This window comes from Eumetopias jubatus, unplaced genomic scaffold (assembly GCF_037043125.1).
Source record: "Eumetopias jubatus isolate StellerSeaLion01/CBP00866 unplaced genomic scaffold, mEumJub1_p1.0 scaffold_10, whole genome shotgun sequence".
Lineage (NCBI taxonomy): Eukaryota > Metazoa > Chordata > Mammalia > Carnivora > Otariidae > Eumetopias > Eumetopias jubatus.
Window position 1 is genome coordinate 125,410,887 of NW_028274816.1, and position 20,988 is coordinate 125,431,874.

The 20,988-nt window shown below is 38.7% G+C and overlaps 1 protein-coding gene and 1 non-coding gene across 2 annotated transcripts in view; one reads left to right on the plus strand and one right to left on the minus strand.

Moving 5' to 3' along the window:
- The window catches only part of TAOK1 (TAO kinase 1), a 151,429-nt gene that overhangs the window by 27,981 nt on the left and 102,460 nt on the right, over nt 1–20,988 (plus strand). The gene's annotated exons all lie outside the window — the stretch shown is intronic.
- LOC114214040 (U6 spliceosomal RNA) lies at nt 1,881–1,987 on the minus strand. Its single transcript, XR_015769406.1, has one exon. It is a non-coding gene; the product is annotated as a U6 spliceosomal RNA (small nuclear RNA).

The following is a 20,988-nucleotide window of genomic DNA, read 5'->3' on the forward strand; positions in this document are numbered from 1 at the left end:
GTGGGATTGAACCCTGCATTGGGCTCCACACTGGGCATGGGGTCTGCTTGAGATTCTCTCTCTCTGCCTCTCCCTTTGCCCCTTCCCCTGCCTCGCATTTGTGCTCTGTTTCTCTCTCTCTCTCTCTCTCTCTCTCAAATAAATAATACCTTTACATTTCTACTAATGATATGTGAGTAATCCAGTTTTTTCATATCTTCACTAGCCTTTTTTTTAATTGTGGGAAATATATGTAGCATAAAATTTACCATTTTAGCCATTTTTAAGTGTATAGTTCTGTGCGGGGCGCCTGGGTGGCTCAGTCAGTTAAGTGTCTGCCTTCAGCTCAGGTCATGATCCCAGGGTCCTAGGATTGAGCCCCGCATTGGGCTCCCTGCTCAGCGGGGAGCCTGCTTCTCCCTCTTCCGCTTCCCCTGCTTGTTCTCTCCTTCTCTCTCTCTCTCTATCAAATAAATAAAATCTTTTAAAAAAATGTATAGTTCTGTGGCATTAAGTACATTGACATTGTTGAGCAACCTTCTCTACCATCCATTTCTAAAACTTTTTATCTTTCCCCAGTTAAAATTCTGTATCAATTAAATACTTATTCCTCATTCCCCCCCTCCCAGCCCCTGGGAATTAAATAGTATTTGAAAGGAATCATAAAATGTTTGGCCTTTTGTGACTAGCTTATTTCATAGCATTTGGTGTTATAATTTTTTTTTATTTTAGCCATTCTGATAGGTGTGTAGAATCACCTTCAATTTTATTTTATTTATTTTTTTAAAAGATTTTATTTATTTATTTGACAGAGACACACCAAGAGAGGGAATACAAGCAAGGGAGGTAGAGGAGGGGGAAGCAGGCTTCCAGCTGAGCAGGGAGCCCGATGTGGGGCTCAATCCCAGGACCCTGGGATCATGACCTGAGCCAAAGGCAGATGCCCAACGACAGAGCCACCCAGGCGCCCCTCACCTTCAATTTTAAAATATATTTTTTACCGTATATGATAGTCTTGATTGACAATTTTTTTAGTACATTAAAGATGTCATGCCATTATGTTTTTGACTTGCACAATTTTAGATGAGAATTCAGCAGTCATTCTTATTTTTGTTTCTCTGTAGGAAACATGTCTTTTTTTCTCTGACTAGTCTTAAGACTTTTTTTATTATTGATTTTTCAGTAAGTTTACTATGATGTACTTTCGTCTTGATTTGAAGTTATCCTAGAGGTGTTTATTGAGTTTCTTGAATCTGTGGGATTATAGTTTCCATCAAAATTAAATTTTGGTCATTATTTCTTCTAATAATTTTTTTTAGTTCACCCTTTTATGTGGTACTCTAATTTCATTTATGTTAGATCACTTAATATCGTCCCTCAGTCACTGTGATCCTATACTTTTTTTTCTTTTTTTTGTCTGTGCTATTACATGGTTATTTTCATGTCTCCATATTGGATCTTTTAAAAATTTATGTTTTCTTCAGTGTCACATGTGCCGTTAGTCCCATCTAGTATATTTTTAAATTTCTGAATTGTATTTTTCATCCTTTGAAGTCCCATTTTGTTCTGTTTTGGTTTTTTCTCTCTTTTCTCTCCTCATTATGTATATGTTATTATTTAAATGCTTATAGATATTTAGAATAACTAATTTAATGCCCTTTTCTGCTAATTTCTCTTTCATTTTGAGGTCTATTTTTGTTGATCAGTTTTTCTGCCAGTTATGGATATTCCTGGGATTTTTGGTATATCTTTCTTTTTTAATTTGCATTTTTTTAAAGATTTTATTTTTAAGTAATCTTTACACCCAATATGGGACTTGAACTTATAACTCTTGAGATCAAGAATTGCATGCTTCATTGACTGAGCCAGCCAGGCACCCCTGCATTAAAAAAAATTTTTTTTTTTTAATGGACGGCTTCATGAATTTTCATGACATCCTTGCACAGGAGCCATGCTAATATTCTCTGTATCGTTGTAATTTTAGTACATGTGCTGCTGAAGCCAGCACTTTTTGGTATGTCTTTTATTTGATTGAGTCTAGTATGTTGTCACTTTTTTCTTTTTATGCTGAATTTTTTGTCTATTTTTAAAGAATGTTAAACTTTGTTCTGATGGGCAGGTAAGTTACTTGTGGATCAGTTTAATCCCTTCAGGGTTGTTTTTAAGCTTCACTAAGGTAAATTTAGAGTAGTCTTTATACTAGGGCTAATTTAGCGTTCCTATTAAGTTATGACTCTTTTGGGGGTCTCTACTGAGTGCCATAAGTCTTCAACAAGGACTCTCCATTGTGGATGAGTTGGAACTCAGACATCTTCTAGCCTGTATGATTTCTGGGAGTTTAGCTCCCCAGTAGTTGTTCTTTGCCTGGCCTTATCAGAGTTTCACCCTGTACATGTGGAACATAATTCAGCAAAATATTGGAAGGCATCCCCTAAACAGTTCTGGAATTCTTTCTCTAGAAAGTCCACTTTATTTTGGTTGGCTTGGCCCTCCTATACTCTTGGTCGTCTCAGCTCAGAGAGTGCTGTGCTTTACTTGGAATTCCTTTGTGCTGCATCCTGGAAAGTATTTTTAGGTAGAAAGCCAGTAACCATAGAACTTACCTTGTTTTACTTCTGTCAGGGATTATGGTCATGTGTTGCTTCTTGTTCAGTGCCTAAAAAGGAATTTTATTTTTTTCCAGTTCTTCAGGTCTTATGACGGGAAAATAAATCCTGTCCCATTTACTCTATCATTGCTCAGAAGCAGAAGTTGATCCCAAATTTGCATACACCAATTCTCAAAAACTGTTTGATTGATTTAAATTTTTTCATAATATTATAGCCAATATTGTGATACTATCTTCTTTTTTTTTAAGTTTATTTATTTAGGTAGTCTCTACACTCAACTTGGGGCTTGAACTTACAATCCTGAGGCCAAGAGTCGTGTGCTTCTCTGACTGAGCCAGCCAGTGCCCCTGGTGATGCTATTCTTTTTTTTTTTTAAGATTTTATTTATTCAGCAGAGCATACAAGCAGGCGGAGTGATAGGCAGAGGGAGAAGCAGGCTCCCCACTGAGCAGGGAGCCCGATGTGGGGCTCCATCCCAGGACCCTGGGATCATGACCCGAGCTCAAGGCAGACGCTTAACCAACTGAGCCACCCAGGCGCCCTGGAGATACTATTCTTGATTGAATTGTGACAGCACATACTTGACATATTTCTACTCCTTCTTTTGCCTTTTGGAAGAGTTAGTGGGGTCAGTGGAAGAATATAATCCATACAGAAATAAGTGCAGAATATGGAATAAAATAGCTGCAAAATGGCATGGGTATTTTTTTTTTTTTTTTACAATATTTTGGTGTGTTAGTGGAATTGATAAGAATTTACACACAAGGGAATAACTGAAGTAGATTTGGAATGGTGGATAAGATTTATAGGCAAAGATGGTGGGATAGCATTCCAAGTGGAGAAGATAGCACTAGTATATGTGATGATGCCATTGGTGAGAAATAAGTTCAGAAATGTTGATTGGACCCAAATGGGGAGAACCCTGAAAAGTCTCCCTAGAGAAGATTGTGATAGTGGGAAGTTGTGGGTCATTTAAGATTTTTGAGCAGGAGGATTGAGTTATACTTTCGATGTGCTTTAGAGATCTTAAATGATCAAGGGTGCTGTATCCATTAGAGTCTTTGTTTGCCAGCAGAAAAGTGACATAGTCTCTCTTAAGGAGAAAAGAAACTTATTGTAAGGCTACTAATTTGCTCATAGATATAAAAGGAAGGTTGGAGAGTCAGTTTGGGAGTTCCTGGGATGTTGATAACAGGAATGAATTGACTTTTTTTTTTTTCTTTGAGAGAGAGGGAGAGAGCACAAGCAGGTGAGTGGAGGGTAGGAACAGAGGGAGAGGGAGAGAGAATCTTAATCAGGCTTGACGCCCAACGTAGAGCCCCATGTGGGCCTTGATCTCAGAACCCTTACCTGGGCCAAGAAACCAAGAGTTGGACACTTAATCAACTGAGCCACCCAGGCGCCCCATGAATTGATAGTCTAAACAGTCCACCAGAATAAATTAGTGCCACCCATTTCCCCCCCAAACTTGTCTCATTTGCTCAAGATTTAGGATCCTTGAGAACAGAGAGTGGGATTGGCTTAGTAGGGTTCATGTCCAATCATCTATGAGGGCAGAACTAGGGCTATTTATTTATTATTTTTAAAATCCTATTTTTTAAATAATTTCTACACCCACTCTGGGGCTCAAACTCAACAACCCCAGGATTAAGAGTCGCATGCTCCACTAACTGAGCCAGTCAGGTGCCCCAGAACGAGGCATATTTATACATAGTCTTGTCTAGGTAGAGGAGAGGTAATTTCCCAGAAGGAAATCAGTTCCTTTACTAAAAAGTGGGGGTAGGGGCGCCTGGGTGACTCAGTTGTTAAGCGTCTGCCTTCAGCTCAGGTCATGATCCCAGGGTCCTGGGATCAAGCCCCACATCGGGCTCCTTGCTCAGCGGGGAGTCTGCTGCTCCCTCTGCCCCTTTCCCTGCTTGTGCTCGCTCTCTCTAATAAAATCTTAAGAAAAGAAATGGAGATTCTAGAATTAAATCCTTTCGGTTCAGATTTTTGTTCCACCACTTATTAGCTGTGTGATTTTTTTTTAAAAAGATTTTATTTATTTGAGCATCAGTAAGTGGGAGAAGCAGACTCCCTGCTGAGCAGGGAGCCCGATGTGGGGCTCAATCCCATGATCCTGGGATCATGACCTGAGCCTAAGGCAAATGCCTAACAGACTGAGCCACCCATGGGCCCCTTAGCTATGTGATTTTAGCAAATCACTTAATTTCTCTGAATCTTGAGTTTCAAAATCTGTAATATGGGGATAATAAAAGTAAATAGTACTATTTGCTGTGTGCCAGGTACTTTACTAAGTGAAAAATCTGAATCCTCATAACATCTGTACTTAAGAGCTACTTAATAGTGCCTTTAAGAGAATAAATTAAGGGGGCGCCTAGGTGCCTCAGTCGGTTGAGCATCTGGCTCTTGATTTCCACTCAGGTCGTGATCTTGGTTCCTAAGATTGAGCCTTGTCTTGGGCTCTGTGCTCAGCATGGAGTCTGCTTGTTCCTCTCCCTCTGCTCCTCCCTATGCTCGTGCGGTCTCTCTAAAATAAATAAAATCTTAAAGAAAAAAAAGAATAAATTAGGGGTGCCTGGATGGCGCAGTCAGTTGTGCAACCAACTCTTGTTTTTCTTTTTCTTTTTTTTCCCCCAACTCTTGTTTTTAGCTCAGGTCCTGATCTCAGTGTTGTGAGATTAAGCCCTGCATCGGGCTCTTCACTCAGTGAGGAATCTGCTTGAGATCTCTCTCCCTCTCCTTCTGCCCCTCCCACTCTGTGCTCTCTCTCAAATCTTAAAAAAAGAATAAATTAGATAATGGATATAATGTACTTAATATAGTGCTTAGGATATAATAAATGTTATTTATATGTTTAAAAATTGCATTTGTACAGCTTATTAAAGCTTTTATTGTGGCCACATTCCCATGCCATTAATATTCTTTGAAACCAGAATTTTTAAAATGGCTTAACAGAAATTTGTCAGATGGATTCATTTACTCATGTCTCTAGTGATAGACCTTTATTTATTTTATTTTTTATTTTTTAAAGATTTTATTTATTTATTTGACACAGAGAGAGACAGCCAGAGAGGGAACACAAGCAGGGGGAGTGGGAGAGGGTGAAGCAGGCTTCCCGCTCAGCAGGGAGCCCAGTGCAGGGCCCTGGGATCATGACCTGAGCAGAAGGCAGACGCCCAACGACTGAGCACCCAGGCGCCCCAGTGATAGACCTTTAGATTGTTTCTAGCTGTTTTGTGCTTATAAATAATGCTGTTATGAACATATTTGTTATAATTATTTTTTAGTTCCTAGAGGTAGAGTTGAGTCAAAGGGCAGGAGGGTTTTTATATTGATGCCTAGCCCAGCATTGCTTTCCAGAAATGCAAAACAGTGTACATTCTTATTTCTCATACATTTTTTAAAAAAAAAAGATTTTAATTATTAGAGTGCGAGGCTGGGGAGGGGGCCATGAGAGAGGGAGAATCTCAAGTAGACTCCAGGTGGAGCGCAGACTGGAGTTGAGACTCCATTCCACAACCCTGCCATTATGACCTAAGCCGAAACCAAGAGTCCAGATGCTCGATTGACTGAGCCACCAGGCATCCCTGTCATACATTGTTACATATGTACCTTTGAGAGTACTAGGTTTGACCACTAAATCCCTGAAATTTCAATTTCTGAAAAAACCATTTCTTTCTTTTTTTTTTTTAATTAATTTATTTATTTGACAGAGACAGCGAGAGGGAACATAAGCAGGGGGCAATGGGAGAGGGAGAAGCAGGCTTCCCACTGAGCAGGGAGCCCAATATGGAGCTCGATCCCAGGACCCTGGGATCACAACCTGGGCCGAAGGCAGATGCCCAACGACTGAGCCACCCCGGCACCCCAAAACCATTTGTTTTCATGTCTGTTTTTATTGGTTTGATTTTTATTGGTGTAGTATAAGCTTGCTTGAGAATTGCCTATTTTTTTTTTAATTTGCTTGAGCCCTTTTTAAATATCTTTTATATTCACATAAACTAGTTGGAAATATTTTTAGCAGTTTGAAGTTTGTCTTAATTTTCAGCAGTGTTTTGGGAAAACTTAATGTTTTAAAATTTACATAGGTATTAACTGTTCTTTTTTGTTGTGGTTTATTTTTATCTTTAGTTCTTTTTTAAGATTTTATTTTAGAGAAAGAGAGTGCACAAGTTGGGGGGGTTAAAGGGAGAGGGAGAGGATCTCAAGGAGGCTCTGTGCTGCAATCTGAAATTTGTTCTAATTTTATGTATTGAATATTCTCTTGGATATATACCACCTTTATGTGAATTCAAAGTAAAATTGGTTGGATCTTTCTTCTTTTGCTGTTTTTCCTTATTATTAGGGTTTTTCCTACCTTTCTGCTTTAAAGTTTGAAAGTAATCATCAATAAAATTACCATGTTTTATTTATTTATTTATTAACTTTGAAAAGATTTTATTTCAGAGCGAGCGAGCGTGTGCAAGCATGGGGGGGAGGGGTAGAGGGAGAAGTAGACTCTCCGCTGAAGAGGGAGCGGGGGTTAGATCCCAGGACCCCGGGAATATGACCTGAGCCAAAGGCAGATGCTTAACCAGCTGAGCCACCCAGGTGCCCCAAATTACCATGTTTTAAATTATAATTGGATGTAATACTTTCTCATTCTTTCAGTGGGCTTTTGTTATTAAACTGTTGGACTTTTAGGTTGTTTCCAGTTTTCCCCCTTCCCCAACTTTTAAGTTTTAAAATTTTATTATTTTTGTCCTTTAAACATTTTAATGGCCAGGAAATGGTATAGAATAACTGCCAAATCACATAAATTAACTCTTTGTTAACGTTTGTGATCCCAGAAAGAACACTCTTATTGGTCAATTTAAACTGTGTGGGAGTTTACATAAGTTACTGTCTGGGCTCATGACTGAGTGTGGATGGTAGACCCATCTTTCCGTGGTTCAGAGAAAAGGGCAGCTTCCCTACTTGGCACACTTAAGATCTTCTATCTCAGGGAGTGGCCTCTGGTCTTGGTCTTGAGTGATAGAGATACTCTAGTAAGGGTTAGTCTGTTTCCCTTGGTGACCTCTTGGCAGCTCTCCCAGGTCAGGTTGCACCCAGTCCAATTTGTCCAACACATTCTCTTCAGATTTTGCCTGCTGTTTGCAACAATGAAGAAAAAATCTTAGGTGGAATAATTAACGCAAGTCTATTATTCTGTAAAGGCTCCACACAGGAAGCCTCCTCTGCCCAAAGAAGTCCAGAGCGCACTTGTTGACAAACTTGCCTTTTTTTAAAACACCACCGCAGATCTTTCTCTTTAAACAGCAGAGCATGAGCTTTTTTTTTTAAGATTTTATTTTATTTAAGATTTTATTGATTTATTTATTTGAGAGAGGGAGAGAGAGAGAAACAGCATGAGAGGGGAGAGGGCCAGAGGGAGAAGCAGGCTCCCCGCTGAGCTGGGAGCCTGATGCGGGACTCAATCCCAGGACTCTGGGATCATGACCTGAGCCGAAGGCAGAAGCTTAACCAACTGAGCCACCCAGGTGCCCCTTTTTTTAAAGATTTTTTAAAGTAATCTCTACACCAAATGTGAGGCTCAAACTTAAACTCTTGAGATCAGCAGTCGTATGTTCCACGGACCAAGCCTTACTAGGAGCCCCTGGAGCATGAACTCTTTGGTTTTTCACACTGAGCTCCATAGTGATGGGCTGCAACTTTAAGCACAGTTTTACCTCCTGTACTTTTGGATCCTCCAGAGTGGGCAGCTTTGGCATGATAGTGGTAGCCTTGACCTGTAGGGGGCACCCTGGCCTTTTTGTCCTTATCTCCTAACTTTTTATTTTGAGAAATACAAAATTGATTGGAAAGTTGCTAGACTTGTATAATGAATACCCATTGTACTCTGAAGATTCACCAGTTGTTAACATATATAACATGTAACTACTGCTGTATTACGTAGACATTCACTTGATATCCCCTGACGTGTTTGAGTTAATTGCAGACATGACTGTAAATACTGAAGCATGTGTTGCCTGAGAACAAGGACATTGTCTCACTAAACACAATAAAAGTGCCACAGTTAGGAAATTTAACAATACAATACTCTTATCAAATATACAGTGTATATTCAGATTATTCCAGTTTGTCACCATGTCTTTTTAAAGATCTATTTATTTATTAGAGAGAGAGTGTGAGAGCATGTGCAAGCTTGAGTACAGGGAGTGGGGGAGGGGCAGAGGGAGAGAGAATCCCAAGCAGACTCCCTGCTGAGCATGGACCTGGACACAGGGCTCAATCTCACAACCCTGAGATCATGATCTGAGCAGAAATCAAGAGTCAGATGCCCAACTGACTGAGCCATCCAAGTGCCCCAATAATGTCTTTTAAAGATGGATTTTTTCCCCCCAATTCAGGACTGTACATGGCATTTAATTGTCATATTAAGGTAGGAAATGTTGGGGTTTGGAGCCGATGGTCAAGAAAGAATTCTTGAGATGTCTTTGGTGCAAAAAGGTGTTTTTGTTTTTGTTTTTTTTAAAAGATTTTATTTGAGAGAGAGCATGAGCAGGGGGAGGGGCCGACAGATAGGGAGAAGCAGACTTCCCCCTGGGCTTCCCATAGCAGGGAGCCCAAAATGTGGCTCGATCCCAGGACCCCCAAGATCATGACCCGAGCCGAAGGCAGACCCTTAACTGACTGAGCCACCCAGGTGTCCCTAAAAAGTTGGTTTTATTAAAAGCACAGGGACTGGACCTGTGGGCAGAAAGAGCTGTGCTGGGGTTATGAGGACTGGCCGATTATATACTTCCAAGTTGGGAGGGGGTTAGGAATAGCATAAGTCTCTAAGGAATTTTGGAAGCAGGTTTTCCAGGACCTTGAGATGGCTAGCTGTTGTTAGGAAAAGGTTATTTATTACGGTCTAATAAAACCTTTGTCATGAGACCCTTCAGATATATATTGGTGGGCCACATGCTTGGGGAATGATTGCCAACATATATCTTGGGTGGGGGATAGAGATAAAGGAAGTTTCCAAAGGAATTTTTATATGTTAAAGAAGACTTACAGGATCTTGGGGATTGGGCTAAGATTGCCTTTTGCCCTTAGCAAAGTATTAACATGGAGGCAGCTGAGCTTCTAGAGGAATGTCACTCTGCCTGTGTCAAGGACTTGTCAGTGGGTTGTAAGTAGTAACAAAATTTAATTTTTCTTTTGCCTTTGCTTCCCAAATCAGTATTTCTTTAGTCTTCTTTAACCTCTAGAACATTTCCCTGGTCTTTTTTGTCTTTCATAATATTCTGAAGAATTCAGGTTAGTTGTTTTGCAACTAATTTCCATTTTGACAAAATCATCTCCATGAGATTTTCACAAACTTGTTAGTGTGGAATTCTAGATATCTAAATAGTTTGATAGTTTTTTTTTCTTCTCCCCAAATATTTGACCCAATAATAGTTTTAGAAGAATGTTTTTCAGTGTATTCAAGGAATTTTGAAAAATTTAAATGAAAATCTTTCTCCTTTGCAAAGTTGTAACACTTACAGGTTTTGAGTTAAAAACTTAAAAAATTCCTGCTTCATTCCTACCTTGCATTTAAGTTTCTAGCACTTTGAAGAATCATGCAATTCTGTTTTTTATTTGCATTGTAAAAATTCATATAAACTGCGTTCATTGAAAGAATAAACTAGAAAGTACTGATAAGGAAAATGAAGAAAATAAGTCTATAAATCCTCACACTCACATATAACAGCTATTAACATTTTGATGTCTTCCTTTCCAAACTTGAGGGATGAGAGTGTATGTGTAAGAGAGACATTAAAAGAATTTTGTGGGCCACCTGGGTGGCGCAGTTGGTTAAGAACCTGCATCTGTCTTGGGCTCAGGTCATGATCCTGGTCAGGCTCCCTGCTCATCAGGGAGTCTGCTTCTCCCTTTCCTTCTGCTCTGCCCTCCCCTTGTGTCCTCTCTCTCTCTCTCTCTCTCTCTCTCTCTCTCTCGATCAATCTCTTCAATCAATCAATCTTAAAAAAATAAAAGAATTTTGTATTGGGTGCCTGGCTGGCTCAGTTGGTAGAGCATTCAACTCTTGATCTTGTGGTTTTAACTTCAGCCCCATGTTGGATATAGAGATTATTTAAAATCTTAAAAAAAAAAAAGAATTTTGTATTACAACACTGTGCTGATCTTTTTAAAGGGAAACAACTGGAAAGAGGCTCATTTTATCAATCCGCATTTAGATTCTTACCAAGTACTGTAAATCTTAATGGTCATACGAATTACTTTCCTGGTTCTCAGAATCTTTGTTTGTGTGGATGGGGAACATTAGAAATGTGAATGCTTGTGGAAAGTTGCAAAAAATATTAAACTGTTGGAACTAAGTTTCATGTAAATGCTGTGGCCTGAAAATGAATTTTTCTTACTCTAATATTTAAGATTTTTTTTTTTAAGATTTTATTTATTTATTTGACAGAGAGAGACACAGCAAGAGGGGAACACAAGCAGGGGGAGTGGGAGAGGGAGAAGCAGGCCTTCCACGGAGCAGGGAGCCCGATGTGGGGCTCGATCCCAGGACCATTCAAAAAATACAAAGTAGACAGTGTAAAGTCTCCCTGTCATTTTTGTGTCAGGCTTTTGAGTCTCTTTCTCAGATGTTGGCCACCAGTACTGTCAGTTTCCAGTCATCTTCCCAGAGAATAGTTTTTGTTTTTGTTTTTAGATTTATTTATTTGACAGAGAGAGACAGCGAGAGAGGGAACACAAGCAGGGGCAGTGGGAGAGGGAGAAGCAGGCGCAGAGCAGGGAGCCCGATGTGGGGCTTGATCCCAGGACCATGACCTGAGCCAAAGGCAGACGCTTAACGACTGAGCCACCCAGGCGCCCCCGCAGAGATAGTTTTTATGTGTACAAGAAAATTTGTATATGTCACAAAATACTTTTGAAATGACCTGAATATTTTAGTCTGATTCCCTTTAATAGTACTAACATTTATATAGTCATACCTTAGAGAATACTGTGGGCTTGGTTCCAGATCACCACAGTGAAGTGAGTATTGCAATAAAATGAGTCAAATGAAATTTTTAGCTTCCATGTGTATATACAAATTATGTTTACACTATATTGTAGTCTGTTAAGTGTGCAATAGTATTATGTCTAAAAAATGTACATACCTTAATTTAAAAATACCTTATTGCTAAAAAATGATAACCATTATTTGAGCTTTCAGTATATTGTAATCCTTTTGCTGGTGGAGGGTCTTGCCTCGATGTTGATTGAGGGTGGCTAACTGATCAGGGTGGTGGTTGCTGAAGGTTGGGGGGCGGTGCTTTGACATTTCCCTAAAATAAGACAACAGTGAAGTTTGCCACATAGATGGACTCTTCCTTTCACAAATGATTTCCCTGTTACATGCTGCTTGATAGCATTGTACTCAGAGTAGAAATTTTTCAGAATTAGAGTCAGTCTTGTCAAACCTTGCTGCTCCTTTATCAGCTGTGTCTGTGGAATATTTTAAATCCTTTGTTGTCATTTCAGCAGTCCTCTCAGCATCAGTAGGAGTAGATTCCATCTCAAGAAATCATTTTCTTTGTTCAGCCATAAAGCAAAGCCTTGAGATGCCTGAGTGGCTCAGCTGGTGAAGCGTCTGCCTTTGGCTTAGGTTATGATCCCAGGGTCCTGGGATTGAGTTCTGCATCGGGCTCCTTGCTCTTTGGGGAGCCTGCTTCTCCCTCTGCCTGCCGCTCCCCCTGCTTGTGCACTCTCTTTCACTATCTCTCTGTTAAAAAATAAATAAATAGGGGCACCTGGGTGGCTTAGTTGGTTGGGCAGCTGCTTTCCACTTAGGTCATGATCCCAGGGTCCTGGGATCAAGCCCTGCAATGGCCTCCCTGCTCAGTGGGGAGTCTGCTTCTCCCTCTGTCTCTCTGCGCCCCCCCCCCCCACCGCACACTCATTCTCCTGTGTGCTCTCTCTAATAAATAAATAAAATTTAATAAAGTCTTAAAAGAAAGCAGCTCCTCATCTGTTAAAGTTTTGTTTTTGTTTTTTTTTTTTTTTTAAAGATTTTTATTTATTTGACAGAGAGAGACACAGCGAGAGAGGGAACACAAGCAGGGGGAGTGGGAGAGGGAGAAGCAGGCTTCCCACGGAGCAGGGAGCCCAATGCGGGGCTCGATCCCAGGACTCTGGGATCACGACCTGAGCCGAAGGCAGACACTTAATGACTGAGCCACCCAGGCGCCCCTCATCTGTTAAAGTTTTATCATGTGTTTATAGCAACTTAATTATATCTTCAGGCTCCACTTCTAATTTTAATTCTCTTCCTATTTTCATCACATCTGCCATTACTTCCTCCACCAAAGTCTTGAACCCCCCAGAGTCGTTCAGGAGGATTGGAATCTACTTCCAAACTCCTGTTAGTGTTGATATTTTGACCTCTTCCCATGAATCACAAATATTCTTAATGGCATCTACAATGATGAATCCTTTCCACAAAGTTTTTGATTTACTTTACCTAGATCCATCAGACTAATCACTATCTATGGCGCTTACAGCTTTACAAACTTTTTTTTTTAAAGATTAATATATTTACTTTGGGGAGGGTGAGTGTGCAAGTGGGGGGAAGGGCAGAGGGGGAGAATCTTCAAGTAGACTCCCCACTGAGTGCAGAGCCCGAGGCAGGGCTCAGTCCCAGGAAATCATGAGATCATGACATGAGCCGAAATCAAGAGTCAAATGCTTAACTGATGGAGCCACCCAGGTGTGTCCCTACAAATTGTTTTTTCAAATCATAAGACTTGTATGTCGAAATTACTCTTTGGTCCATGGGCTGCAGAATGGATGTTGTATTAGCAGATGTGAAAACAACATTAATCTCATTGCACGTCTCTTGTGTACTTGGGTGACCAGATGCATTGTCAATGAGCAGTGATATTTTGAAAGGAATTTTTTTTTTTTCTGAGCAATTGGTCTCAACAATGGGCTTAAAATACTCAGTAAACCATGTTGTAAACAGATGTGCTGTCATCCAGGCTTTGTTCCATTTATAGACCACAGGCAGAGTAGATTTACCATACTTCTTAAAGGCATTAGGACTTTCAGAACAGTCAGTGAGCATTGGCTTCAGCCTGTAGTTACCAGCTGCATTGGCCCAGGGAAGTGACTTCTCCTCTCTAGCTTTGAAAGTCCTAGAAGGCATCTTCTTCTGATATAAGGCTGCTTAATCAACATTGAAAATCTGTTGTTTTTAGTGTAGCTGCCTTCATTAATTATCTTAGCTAGATCTTCTGAATAACTTGCTGTAGCTTCTATATCAGCACTTGCTGCTTCAACCTTGCGCTTTTATGTATGGAAACAGCTGCTTTCCTTAAACATGAGCCAACTTCTGCTAGCTTAAAACTTTTCTTCTGCAGCTTCCCCAACTCTCTCAGACTTCATACAATTGAAAAGAGTTAGGGCCTTGCTCTGGGTTAGGCTTTGCTTAAGGGAATGTTGTGGCTGGTTTGATTTTCTATCCAAACCACAAAAACTTTCTCTATATCATGTTAGTATCCAGAATATATAAAGAACTTATACAATTCAACACAAAAACACCCCAAATAATCTGATGTAAAAATGGGCAGAGGAACTGAATAGACATTTTTCCAAGGAAGATATACAGATGGCCAATAGACATGTGAAAAGATGCCCAACATTACTCATCATCAGGGAAATGCAAATCAAAACCACAATGAGATATCACCTCATACTTACCAGAATGGCTAGCATCAGAAAGACAAGAAACTGGTGGTCCTGGCTGGCTCAGTCGGTGGAGCATGTGACTCTTGATCTTGGGATTGTGAGTTCGAGCCCCACATTGGGTGTACTTAAAAATATTGGGGGAAAAAAAAAAGACAAATAAGTGTTGGTGAGGATGTGGAGAAAAAGGATCCCTTGTACACTGTTGGTGAAATATAAAACTGCAACTGTTGTGGAAATTCCTCAGAAAATTAAAACTAGAAGTATACTATATGATCCAGTAATTCCACTACTGGGTATTTAGCCAAAGAAAATGAAAACACTAATTTGAAAAGATAATGCATCCCTATGCTTATTGCACCATTATTTACAATAGCCAAGATGTGGAAGCAGTCCAAGTATCTATCGATACATGAATGGATTAAGAAGTTGTGGCATACATATACAATGGTATATTACTAAGCTGTAGAAAAGAATGAGATCTTGTTATTTGCAACATCATAGATGGACCTAGAGGGTATAAGTCAGAGAAAGACAAATAAGTGAAATAAGTGAGAGAAAGACAAATAACATGATTTCACTTGTATGTAGAATATAAAGGTAAATTAATAAACAAGCTGACAAAAAGCAGAAACAAACCCGTAAATACAGAGAACAAATTGGCAGTTGCCAGAGGGGAGTGGGTGGTGGAATGGGCAAAATGGGTGAACCAGAGTGGGAGATACAGGCTTCCAATTAGGGAATGAATAAGTCAGAGGGACAGAGGATACAACATAGGAAATAAAGTCAATGGTATTGTAATAGTTTTCTGTGGTGACATAGCTACACTTGTGGTGAGCATAGAATAATGTATAGACTTGGGCGCCTGGGTGGCTCAGTTGGTTAAGCGACTGCCTTCGGCTCAGGTCATGATCCCGGAGTCCCGGGATCGAGTCCCACATCGGGCTCCCGGCTCAGCGGGGAGCCTGCTTCTCCCTCTGACCCTCTCCCTCTCATGCTGTTTCTCTCTCTCTCTCTCTCAAAATAAATTAAAAAAAATAAAAAAAAAAGAATAATGTATAGACTTGCTGAATTACTATGTTGTACACCTGAAACTAATGTAACATTGTGTGTCAACTATAGTTTAAAAAGAAAAAGGAACAACAAGAACAGTATACCAAAAAGAAAACAAAACCTCAACAACCCCAAAACACCTTTCTTCATATCAGCAATAAAGTTATTTCCCTTTCTTACCATTCATGGGTTCACTGGAGTAACACTTTTAATTCCCTTCAAGAACTTTTCCTTTACATTCATAACTTGGCTTTTTGGCACAAGAGCTCTCGCTCTTAGCCTTTCTTTGCTTTTGACGAGCCTTCCTCATTTAGCTTAATCATTTCTAGCTTTTGATTTTAAAATGAGAGATGTGCAACTTTTTCACTTGAACACTTGGAGGCCATTATAGGTTATTAACCATCACACACAGGTAATCTATGCAAGGATATGTCAGAAATACGTATTTGGGAGACTTGTATTTTTTTTCTTGTGAATCCTTTCTACCTTTCAAAAGTTTTGTTCCCCAAATACATGTATTACTTTTTTTTAATTTTTGAAGAGAGATAAAGTAATATTCTTTTCAAGAAAGTCCTTAATTATACAATCTTATCAGTTACATTTTATCTATGTATTGTTCCAGTTAGACTGTGTAAAGGGACAATTTTTCTTTCTCTAAAGGGATTGAATGTTTGAGTTGGCTGTTTTCTAAGCCTGACTCCTCTGATTAACAGATGTAGGAAAAAGGGCTTTATGGTATTGAAGCAGTTGCTCAAGACCAACAATGTCCTTTTTGTGAAAATCTGAAGGTTCTTAAAAGATGGAATAGCATGACATCACTTCAAGGAGCATTCCTCAAGTAATACTGAATGTGCTGTGATTATCAGTACCCTTCCCCCATCATCTTTCTGTTGCTTTGACTGATGTTATTGTCAGTTATTTGACTTTGTTTTACAAATGTGGAACAGTTACTTAATTTTGAAAATCATAATTTGATCTGAGATTTTAAAATAAATTATATTGGATTTTTTATTCTACTTCCATTGGGCTTTCTTAGGTAAATGTTTCAGGATTGAACAAAATGGTACCGACCATAAAAATTGTTTATGTCTTTTACATTCAAGCCTAAGTAACCTAATAAATGATAAGCTTCTTTGGTCTATTTTTTATGGAACCAGAAACAAGATCTCATTTGCTGTTTATAGGATTGTTAATTTCCTTTTACTGTTCTCTTTTAGTAAGAAGGATATAAGTTACTGTAATGATATTTTTTCCATTTAAAAAATGTAACCTAACAGGCTGTTTTGTTTTTTTTTTAAGAAGATTTCATGTATAGTCTCATAATATCTTTAAGAACTTATAAATATTTATATCTTTTAAACCTGACTTGTAGTTTATCTGATTGTATTAGTCCTGTGTGTTGGGTATTCATGTACCTAATAATCATTTTTAGCATACTGGAGAAATAATAGAGCTTATGATTAGGGTTGCTGTGAAAGCTCCTCTGTGCTATTTCTTTTCCTGTATTTATTCATGACAGATTTTTAAAATGGATAAGACTCAAATCCAAGTGCCTTTGTCAGTTTTAACATTGATGACTCTGTTGTAGCAATATTCTGAATGGGTGCAGGGCAACCAAGATTGTGCTAACTTTTATAATAAAGTACCTTATTTTTGGGAATTTGAGGATGTACAGAAAAGCAGTTATGCAATGAATACGATAAACTCTAGCCTAACAGTGTAATGGAGTATTTCAGGGATTCCTAACATTGGAGTTGTCTTATTTGTGTTCATTTAATTTTTCATTTTTTTTTCTGTCTTCTCACAGCCCAAAGAATGTGTGCAAATGGTGGATATTTTTTCTTTATCTTTTTTTCTGGTTGTGGAAGTTGAACATGTGATTATTATTTGAAAATTTAGAATATAAGGAAAGTATAGACTTGTGAATGTTGTCCATAATACTGACCATAACTACCTAAAAATAATCTATACCACTTGGTTGTATTGCCTTCTTTGTGAAAACTACAGTATATATAATTTTTGTTTTCATTTATTATAAAATCAAGCAGATCCAGAAATTTGGCAAACATAACTTAATGAATTATAAATAAAATTCCTTTGTAATCACTACCTAAGACAAGAAATGGAACTTTGCTAGCCATTCTAGATGTTCCTCCTTATGTTTCAGCCCAGTCACAGCCCCTTCTTTTTCCTAAAGTAACTGCTATCCTGACATTTACTACAGTAAAAACTTCTGGGAGTTTCTTTATAGTTTCATCATCTAAGTGTGCATTCCTGTACCCCATTATTGAGTTTTGAGAATTCTTTATAGATTTCAGATACAAATGCTTTTCTAGACATGTGATTTGAAAATAATTTTTTAGCAGCCTTTGGCTTGACTTTATTCTTTTAAAAGTGTCATTTGGAAGAGTAAACGTTTTTAATTTTGGTGAAGGCCACATCAATTTTGCCTTTTTTATGGATTACATTTTGGTGTTATATCTAACCTAAGGTTGCAGTGATTTTCTCCTGCATCATCTTCTAAATGTTTTATTTAAAGTGTTAACTTTTTACATTGAGATAAATGGACCATTTTGAGTTAATTTTTCTTTAAGGTGTGAGGCAAACTTCATTTTTATGCGTATGGATGTCTAATTTTTATGGTGCCATTTTCAAGAGAGATCTTTTCTCTGTTGTACCTTTGTCAAGAATCAATTGACCATATTCATGAGGGTCTGTTTCTGAACTTCTGTTTTGTTTCATTGGACTATGTGTCTATCCTTTTATCATTATTACACCATCTTTTTTTTTTAAGATTTTATTTATTTATTTGACAGACAGCGAGAGAGTGAACACAAGCAGGGGGAGTGGGAGAGGGAGAAGCAGGCTTCCCACTGAGCAGGGAGCCTGATGTGGGGCTCAATCCCAGGACCCTGGGATCATGACCTGAGCCGAAGGCAGACGCTTAACGACTGAGCCACCCAGGCGCCCCTACACCATCTTGATTATTGTAGCTTTGTATTAAGTCTTGAAATCTGGTAGTGTGAGTCCCTCAATTCTATTCTGCTTTTTAAAAATTGTTTTGACTAATTTGGTTCTTTACCTTTTCATGTACATTTTAGAATCTGTTGATATCTGCAAAAAAAAATTCTGTTGAATTTTGCCTGAGATTATATTGAATCTATGAATCAATGAATTTTTGGACCATTTTGGGGAGGAATGACCTCAGCAGTACTGAATCATTTAGTCCATTAACATGGTACATCTCTCCATTTAATTTTTTTTTCCCTTTCTTTTTCTTTTCTTTTTTTAAGTAAGCTCTCTGCCCAGGGTGGGGCTTTAACTCGTGACCCTGAAATCAAGAGTTGCATGCTCTGAGATAGCCAGGCACCCCATTTATTGTTCTTTCTATGTAAATTCTATCCAAATACTTTTAGACATATCTAAATATTTCTTTTTCTTCTTTTACTATTTTGTATATTCCTTGGAATTTTTCATGTACACAGTAATGTCAGCAACTAGAGAGTTTTCTTTCTTTCTGTTATGTATTTCTTTTCTTTTTCTTTCCTTTATTGCATGGTTGAACTTCTAGTACGATGTTGAAGGGGAGTGATTAGAATAGACATCCTTACTTAGTTTCTAATCATTAGGGGAAATCTTTTAGTCTTAATCATGAAGATGTTAGCTGTAGGTTTTTGGTAGATACCCTTAGCCAGGTTAATGATGTTCCCTTTTTTTTTTTTTTAAAGATTTTATTTATTTATTGTGAGAGAGAGAGAGAGAGAGAGAGAGAGCGTGCACACACGCATGTGCACAGCAGGGGGAGCAGCAGGCAGAGGGAGCAGCAGGCCCCCTGCTGAGCAGGGAGCCCGACGTGGGGCTCGATCCCAGGACCCCGGGATCATCACCAGAGCCGAAGTCAGACGTTTAACTGACTGAGCCACCAAGGCATCCCAATGATGTTCCCTTCTAGTCCTAGTTTTTTTTAATGTTTTTATCATAAATGGATGTTGGATTTGTCAAATCCTTTTCTGCCTCTGTTGATATGATCGTGTGTTTCTTTTTTCTTTAGTCTGTTTAGAATGGTGAATTAAATTCAGGAACTTAGAGCTATTCCTTCTTCCTTTCAGTGTTCTAAGAGTATGTAGTAATATTTCCCCTTTGATTTCTGTTTTTGCTAACTTGTGTCTGTTCTTGTTTTCCTTGGTTAGTTTGGCAGAGGTCTTTCAGTTTTGTTGATTTTTTTTTTTTTATTACCCAAAGGAACCATCTCTTGGTTTTATTGATTTTTCTATATTGGCTTTTTGTTTTCTAATTTCATTGATTTCTATTCTTGTTTCTTTAATATTTCCTTTCTTATATTTATTTTTGGGTTTTTAAAAAAAGATTTATTCATTTATTTTAGAGAGGTGGGGAGAGGCAGAGGGAGAGAGAATCTCAAGCAAATTCTGAACTGAGCGCAGAGCCCCACACAGGGCTCACTCTTACCATCCTGAGATCACCACCTGAGCCGAAACCAGGAGTCTGATGCTTAACCAACTGTGCTACCCAGGTGCCCCTATTTTTGGTTTTATTTGCTTTTCTCTTACTGTTTTTTTTTTTTTTTTTTAATGTAAGCTCCGTGCCCATTGTGGAGCCCAGTGCGGGGCTTGAACTCACAACCCTGAGATCAAGACCTGCGCTGAGATCAAGAGAAAAAAAAAGAGAATTGGATACTTAACTGACTGAGCCATCCAGATGCCCCCTCTAGATTCTTAAGATAGAAGTGTGATTATTTATTTGAAATCTTTTTTTTCTAATATAGATTTAGTGCCTTAAATTTCTTTGTAAGCACTGTATTAGTTGTAGCCTACACGTTTTATGTTGTTTTTTTTATTTTCTTTCAATTTGTATTCTTTTTTTAAATTCTATTTTTAAGTAATCTCTACACTGAATGTGGGGCCCGAACTCACAATCCCAAGACCAAGAGTTGCATGCTCTTTAGACTGAGCCAGCCAGGTGCCCCAAATTTGTATTCTTTTCTGATTTCCCCTGAAACTCATTTATTGACCCATGGATTATGTAGAAGTGTGTTTAATTTCCAAATTTTGTGGGTTTTTTAAAAAGTTATATGTTGGGGGACGCCTGGTTGGCTCAGTGGGTTAAGTGTCTACCTTAGCTCAGGTCATGATCCCAGGGTGCTAGGATCGAGTGCCGCCTTAGGAGCCTGCTTCTCTCTCTACCTGATGCTTCCCCTGCTTGTCCTCTCTTTTACAAATAAATAAATAAAATCTTTTTTTTAAAAAGTTATATATTTGTTACTGACTTTAAATGTAATTACACTATGGTTAGATAATGTATTTTGTATGAATTGAAATTTTTTTATGCTTGTTAAGATTTGTTTTATGTCCCAGAATGCAATCTTTTTTTTTTTTTTTTAAAGATTTTATTTATTTATTTCACAGAGAGAGACACAGTGAGAGAGGGAACACAAGCAGAGGGGGTGGGAGAGGGAGAAGCAGGCTTCCTGCTGAACAGGGAGCCCGATGCGGGGCTCAATCCCAGGACCCTGGGACCATGACCTGAGCCAAAGGCAGACGCTTAACAACTGAGCCACCCAGGCGCCCCCCAGAATGTAATCTTAGTGTGAATATCATATGTGCTCGTGAAAAGAGTGTATATT